This window comes from Crinia signifera, chromosome 11 (genome assembly GCF_055691185.1).
Source record: "Crinia signifera chromosome 11, ASM5569118v1, whole genome shotgun sequence".
Classification (NCBI taxonomy): Eukaryota; Metazoa; Chordata; class Amphibia; order Anura; family Myobatrachidae; genus Crinia; species Crinia signifera.
This window is the reverse complement of record NC_139227.1, coordinates 69,404,537-69,412,899: the sequence shown is the minus strand read 5'-3', so window position 1 is coordinate 69,412,899 and position 8,363 is coordinate 69,404,537.

Sequence of the window (8,363 nt, the reverse complement as noted above, 5' to 3'; positions counted from 1 at the left end):
TAACAGGCAGCATTTGACTGAAAGCCACTCCTCCTTAATACCCATATCGATCATTGTTTGCTTAACCTTGACCCAGAATTCCTGCACATGCGGGCATTCCCAGATCAGATGGTAAAATGTGCCCTGGGCAATTTTACATTTTGGGCATTTATCCGAGGTTCTTCCTCCGAACTTTATTAACCTTTAACGGCGTTAAATATGACCGATGCAACACATACATTTGTACTTGTTGCACTCTAATCGAGTTTGTTGCCTTCGCAACTGCTGCCATCGCCTCAGTCCATTCCTCTGACCCCAGCGAGCCCAAGTCTCCCTCCCATTTTTTCCTCATCTCGTCCATCTCCCCCACTTTTGACCGCAGCAGCATATTATATAGTTTGGATGTTATTTTCCGTTTGTTATTATCTCTCAGTATTTTCTTAATTGGAGAGTCCCCAAACTCCGGCGGGTGTTCCTTGAATTGTACCTCTATCATACTCCGTAACTGAAGATATCTAATGGCATAGCCCCTAGGAACAGAGAACTCTACTTGCAGTTGACTGTATGATTTCATGTTGCTATTATCATAAATTTGGCACAACCTGGTTATCCCCACTTTTCCCCAGGCCGGGATATTTGCTGTTCTCTTGTTTCCCTAGTTCCTCGGGGTATGTCCAATGGATACTCCGTATCTAACGCCGTGAATTCCACAATCTTATTCGCTTCCCTCCAAATTTTCACTGCTTGAGTGAGTATCGGAGCTTCCTTTCTATTTACCTGCCCTTTTACCAGTTTTTGGATCATAGTTATCCCTCTTTCTTCCTGGCTCAGCAGATCGTAAATCCCCTCATCTTGCGGTGTGGTTGCTATCCAATCAACTAAAGATGTCAATTGGGTTGCCACATAGTATAATCGGAGGTCTGGGAGACCCATTCCCCCCCCATCCCTTCTCCTCATTAGTGCCGCCAGTTGTATTTTGGGGCGTGAATTACCCCATATAAAGGACGAGAGCAAACTGTTTGTTTTTCTGAAAAAGGATTCTGGTACATACTGAGGTGCGTGCTGCAGGGCGTATAAATATTTGGGAAGCACTACCATTGTGATTAAATTTACCCTGCCCATATTCGTCAAGGGTAGTCTCCGCCATACCTTGATTTTGTTAGTTAAGTATGTTATTAGTGGATCTAAATTTAGTTTCTGGTACTCCTTAGGGTCTCTAGAAATCCAAATCCCTAAATACTTGAAGGTTTGGGCCCATTTTAATGGTGTAACCAAGTTGGGTACCCCCTGATTCTCATATTTTATTGCAAATATGTTGGACTTGTTCCAATTTATTCTAAAGCCTGAATAATCTCCGTACCTTTTTATCTCCTCCATCACTATTGGCACAGCCTGTGTACCGTCGGACGCGAAAATTAGTAAATCATCAGCATATAATGCTGTTACGTCTGTGGTGGATCCTGCTTTTAATCCCCTTATTCCAGGATGTCCCCGCAGGATACAAGCCAGGGGCTCTATGGCCAAAGCAAATAAGGCAGGTGATAACGGGCACCCCTGCCTTGTACCCCTATGGAGACAAAATGGAGATGATGTTTGTCCATTTACCGCCATTCTTGCTGATGGGGACGCGTATAGCATTTTTACCCAATTGATGAACTTAGGGCCCACCCTCATTACTCGCATTACTTCCCATAGGTAATGCCACTCGACCGCGTCAAATGCCTTGACGGCGTCGAGTGACATCACCACTGGGAACAAATCGTCCACATTGGGACACTGTAAATGTCTGTGGAGTTTCCTCAAATTGATTGCGGTTGATTTCCCCGGCATAAAGCCGGTTTGATCTTTATTAACTATTTTGTCAATATGTTTATTTAATCTTGACGCAAGAATTTTTGCAATAATTTTTGCTTCCGTGTTTATCAAGGATATTGGACGATAGGAGTCCAATGAAAGTGGGTCCTTATCCGCCTTGAGCAATACTACTATTTTCGCCTCCAACATGGATTGGGGGAGTCTGTTCTCATTATAGCTAGAGTTAAATGTTTCTAATATGAAGGGAGCGAGTGTATCGACATATCTTTTATATATCTCCCCTGGGATTCCATCGAGTCCCGGGGATTTCCCATTTGGTAAAGATTCAATTGCCTCCTTTATTTCTTGAATACTTAATGGAATATCCAATTCCCTCGTGGCCTCTAACGGGAGTGATGGTATAGTTATTTTGTCCAGGTATTCTCCAATCTCAGCTTGACTATATTTAACCCTTGATTTATATATCCCCTCAAAATAATCCCTAAACACTTCTCCAATTCCTTCCTTATCGGAGACCACGTTCCCCATTTTATCTTTTATTTGCAATATAATATTAGATGGCTTGTCTGCCTGGGCTATATTGGCTAGGAATTTCCCCATTCTATCAGCGGATGCATATCTAACATGCGCTCCGTGTAGCATCATCTTGCAGTTTTCATCCTCAATACATTCAAGCCACTCCTTCTGAGCTTTTAACCAGGCATTTTTCCTTCCTTCATCCTTATTTGTAATATACAACCCTTCACATTCTACGCATTTATTCTCTAGCTGCAATATTTTATTCCTACTAGTTCTTTTCACTTCAGAGACTCCACTTTTCAATGTCCCTCTCATGTAGGCTTTAAAACTGTCCCACACCGCACCTCCGGAAGCCGTATCCCTATTTATCTCCCAATATTCTGTCCAGTATTCCCTAAATTTCTCCTTGTCTTTCAACTTCTCCAACCACCTAGCATCGAATTTCCAAAACCCTTGCTCTCTCCCTTTGTTTTCAGATAACTCAATCGCCACTGGGGAGTGGTCCGATATACCTCTATTTTTATAATCTACTTTTATCACCTCAGGCATCAGTTTCCTAGATACTAACATCAGATCTATTCTCGAAAAGGAGTGATGGGAGGATGAGAAACAGGAATACTGGACAGAGTCTGGATTTTTTTCCCTCCAAGCATCCACCCAATTTAAATCCCTAATAAACTCATCAAATCCTCTATTATTTCTTCCGCTCCCTACTGGTGACTTACTCCATCTATCCATCTTAGTATTTAATACGTTGTTAAAATCTCCTGTACAGATTATCGGTAGGTCCGGCGCTATGGAGATAAATTCCACCGCCATCTTTAAGACCTCATATGTAAATGGAGGTGGAATATAAGTCACCAGCAGGAGTACACGTCTTATACCCAAGGTACAGTCCAGAAATATATACCGTCCCAGTGGATCAATTTTCTTCCCATGAAGAACAAAAGGGAGAGATTTTTTAACTAGGATCGAGATACCCCGAGAGGTATTAGTAAAAGGGGCATGGTATGTCCATCCCACCCAGGGTTTCTTGAGAGATAGGAGCTTGCTCCCAGTAAGGTGGGTTTCCACCAGGCATGTTACATCCGCGTTATAGTGCCTTATTTGTTTTAATACTAATGATCTTTTTATTTTATTGTTTATACCCCTGATATTCCAGGACAGTATTACCACCATATTAACTTGTTAACCATATGGGAATCATACAAAATAATCAACATAAATACTCCTCCATCCCCCAGATTATCAACCACCTCTGGATATATTTGGGCACTAAGACCGCATGCAGCTAGAATTATCAAAAATACTTTTACACATATAGCTGGGCACATAAAAACATTAAACATACCCCCCCCCCTCCCCCCACCCCGTATACCAACCTCCCTCTGGCATACATTACATCCCCCCTTTACCCCCAATCTTTTCCCTGAGGCTATTCTCAAAATGGCACACCCTAGCACGGTGAGCCCCCCAGACATACAATTATATCGATATATTTTATCAGGTTGCACATCCAGTTGCTAATTGGTAGCTGCCCGGAGTCCATTTATCAACCCAAACAGCCGCTTCGTTTGCCGTCTGGAAAAAAAGGGTTTCCCCATTGGCCACCACCCTCAATTTGGATGGAAACATCATCGAATATTTAATTCCCTTTTCCCGAAGATTCTGCTTGACTTCATAGAATTTTGCTCTGTCCTTTTGGACCTGAATTGCAAAGTCGGGAAAAAGGGATATCTTTGAACCATTATGCTCCAGGGGGCCCTTCTCCCTGGCCAGACGGAGTACAGTGTCCCTGTCTTGAAAGTTCAGGAATTTAATAATTAAAGTACGTGGAGCTGAGCCAGGTGGTAATGGTCTGGTTGGAACTCTGTGCGCTCTTTCAATAATAAATGCTTTGGAGAATGGTTCGCTGCCGAATTTATCCAGTATCCATTTCTCAACATAGGCCGCTGTATTCGCCCCTTCCTCACGCTCCGGCAAACCAACCAACCTTACATTGTTCCTACGGATCCGTCCCTCCATATCGGACATTTTATGCTTAATCTCGCGAACCTGCTCTGACAGCAAATTCACTTTAGTGATCAGGACGTTGTTACTGTCCTCCAAATTCGAAACACGTGTCTCTGCTTCTTTTATTTGGCTTTTGACCTCTTTAATGTCCTGCTTCACAGTACTGACATCCATTTGGACGTCATTGATTTTTTCCATAAGGCGTTGCTCGCTACCTTTGATGGCTTCTAATACCTGCTGTAAAGATATCTCAGGGGGCAATGGAAGGTCTTGACCTTTCACAGGTGTACTGTGTGGAGTTGAGGCCGGGGTTTGTGGATTTCCACTGGGCTGGGACCTGGCGTATCTTTCCAGTCGCGCTGCTGCGGCTGTATTCCCTGTTTTCCCCATTTTCCCGTATTATATCGTCAGGGAAGGGATTAGTTTTAACTTTACACCACTGAGAGCCAATTTACCGGCCTACACCTCTTTTCAGTGACGACCCCTATGAGCACACACAATAAGCCAATGATATAGGTATGATCGAATACAATGACAGTATTCCCAACAGTCACTTTGTTTCAGATAGATCCTTAGGAGCAGACAAAAATAACAGTGTTCGTCAGAACGTTACCAGTAACCAGTAACACAGTCTTTCCATCAGTACAAACCCCTAGGACCAAAATTGCATTGAGTTTCTGGATGCCTCTATTACTGATCCACTTTGAGTACAGCAGTTACTGTGTTAAATAGGCTCTTTTGGGTCCAACAATGGTGACCTGACACGAGACCTAATTCCACGGTATCTCTGTTAAAACAGACTCCCACAGTCCAATAACTGTGCCTTCCACCCGTGCCTACCCGACAGGCTGTCAATAAGCACTGCAGTCACTTTATTCACACTGCCCCTGAAGTCAGCACACAATAGATTGTTACAGCGTTTGCAGGTGTTTTTCCCTACAGGCCTTACTTCAACCACAATCTTCAGCTCCTTGTATCTGGCCCTTACAGAGGAGCCTATAACAGGAGAATAGTCTCTGCACTATACTCACAGGCACCACTTACTTGACTTTATCCAGGTGTTGTCCGCACTGCCTACTCACAGTTTGCTGCCGTTGTGCTCACTGGGGGGGGGAGGGGGGGTTGCTATCCCCACTGCCCGGCTCTCACTCCAGGTCCACACAGCCCACCTTCAGTATGCCACCGGATAGACGGTATCAGAGTGTTTTTCACGGTCCTGGCGCGGGTTGACGCGGGTTGCTGCGGCTTTCTTTGTGCTGCTGTTGCATGCAGCTGGGAATATCTCGGGGGGAAGGAGGGGGGAGATGCTATCCCCGCAGCCCGTCTCTCACTTCGCCGCCGCCGCCTGCCTTGCGGAAGAGACGCCAGCCGGCTAACAGCTGACCGGCGCGTCACTGCACGGCGTCGCGCACCTTCCCTCTCCTCGTCAGACTCTCTGCTGCCGGTGCTGACGGAAGGAGTCAGCTTCTCGCACCCGCTCTCCGGCCACCAATGGACTCGTCGCTCAGCCACTCCACACACGGAGCTCGCTTCAGGGTATATTTTATTTCTTTTCTGCCGCTCAGATGCACATGACGGAGGTTTGTCTGGGGAGCTCGCTCACCAACTCCCTTACTCCCGCCCTGCCGTGGCCACGCCTCCCCTAGTTCACTCTTTCTGACAAAATCCTTCTTAGATGGACAAAACCATGTGCACTGCAGGGGGGCAGATGTAAAATGTGCAGAGAGAATTAGATTTGGGTGAGTTATTTTGTTTCTGTGCAGGGTAAATACTGGCTGCTTTATTTTTACACTGCAATATAGATCTCACTTTGAAGTAAAAACCCCACCCAAATCTAATTCTCTCTGCACAAGTAACATCTGCCTCACCTGCAGTGCACATGGTTTTGTCCATCTAAGAAGGATTTTGTCAGAAAGAGTGAACTAGAATAAGGCCCTATGTGTGTGTGTGCACTTGTGTACAATGAGCACAATGGAAACTTTATGGATAATCTCTCCTTCTTGTACTGATCTGCAGATGTCTTCACATAAAACACAGAAGTAGGACACAAACACTGCTGCCTTTTACTTGTATTAGTCATTGCAAATGACTAAGCTAATGCATTTACTTATAAAATCTTCAAACATTAACAGGTGGGGCAAGTCCTCATCCTGAATGCACATTGCCTGTGTGATTTGGTATCATAGTGATAAATGTATGTCCCAGAATAGGAGCCCCCTGGTGAGGATGCGTTTAGTATACTGGCGGTGTTCACAAAAAAGCACCCCGAGATGTATACTGGTGTAGTTTGGTTTATGGCCTTTTGTGTAAGTAAAAGTATGTTACATTGAATACAGCAAAGTACAGGAAGCCAATGGAGGGCCTGACCATTTTGCAGCTGGTGAACGGCAAAGAAGTGTAGCATCGCAGCTGCATTCATGATGGATTATAGTAATGAGAGTCTGTATTGGGGAAGACCATTAACAAGAGTATAGCAATAATCAATGTGGGAGATAATAAGAGCGGCGGTGACATCAGCACCGTTGCCTCTCAGGGCTGTGTCCTCTCAACCTTGCTGTTCTCCCTATACACTAACGATTTTACCTCAGAGGTGCAATCAGTACAAATCATAAAATTTGGCAACACCACTGTCATCAGCCTCATCAAGAGCGGGGATGAGTTGGAAGTGGACCAGCTGGCCCTTGGGTGCAGCTGCAACAACCTGGAGCTCATTCAACTCAAAACTGACAAGATTGTAGTGGATTTCAGGAAGAGGTCAGCTGGTGTATCTCCACTAACAATTGCTGACTGTGGGGTGTCACAAGTGGACTCCTTCAAGTTCCTTGGGACCACAGTTATCCAGGACCTTAAATGGGGGGCCCAACACCAAAGTCATCCTCAGGAAGGCACAGCACAGGTTGTTCTTCTTAAGGCAACTTAGGAAGTTCAATGTTCCACAGCAGCTTCTGCTCCTCTTCTACTCTGTGTACTGTGCTCCTCTTTACTAGTCTGGTATGGATCTGCCAGTGAGAACAATAAACACAGGTTTCAAAAGGTGGTGGGGTCAGCAGAAAAGATAATTGGTTCTGACCTTCTTCCTGTCCTGGACCTGTATTTGCCCAGGGCAAATAAGCAGGCAGTGAAGATAGTAAAGGACCAGCTACATCCTGGCCACAACTTGTTTAACCTGCTGCCATCAAGCAAGCGATATAGGGATATAACACGGCTGGGGTGTACTGCGCTCACCTTGAAAATGTTTTGGAGCGCTGCTCAGCCACAGGGGTATCCCTACCCCCTGTGTGGTGAGTAATACAAGGAACAATGGGTGGGCTTGAGCGCTGCCCCTGTGTATGTCTGTCTACTGCAATAAATGTGAATGTGACAGTTTTATGAATGAAATCTGTTTATTTATAATTGAAAATCACAGTATAAGCTATACGGTAACTCGGTTTGGGGTGTGGGGGCAAAGTCTTGGTGCACAATGAGACAACTGAGAGCCCCTCAGGGGATCGGGGAATCAACGGACCCCTTTCTACCATAAACCAATTAGCTTATGTCTCTCAGGGTCTTTTGATAATGTTTATGCAGCTGTGCTGCTGGTGAGCATCGGGCGTCCCCCGGGGGAAGAGGGGCTTCTCGCGGCCCAGAAACAGGCTACGGGAGAATCCCCCGTCTTCGCCGGATTCTCCACCCTCCCTATAGATCCGCAGAAAGGGTGCTCTGGCAGGTAGCGGCACGGATTAGACCCTGCGTCCTTCACCCCGGTTTTCTCGACTCTTCCCCCACCTCCTGGAACTGTGGGCCGGCCGCGGGCCACCCTGTCCGTTCTCATCGGGAGGAGTTCCATGCCGGGGACTCTCCCTCCCGACGCCCTTGAAAAAGGCATTACATGCCGAAACGCGTTGGTACACGCACACCCCACCACCAAGAAGCATTCTAACAGCTAAGCAACATCATTTACGAACACCATCACCCAGTCTCCTCCGCCAAGGAGTTGAGCTCAAACACCCCGCAGACGCGACTCCGGGCAGCAGAACTGTTCTCGTGAGAACAGAAAC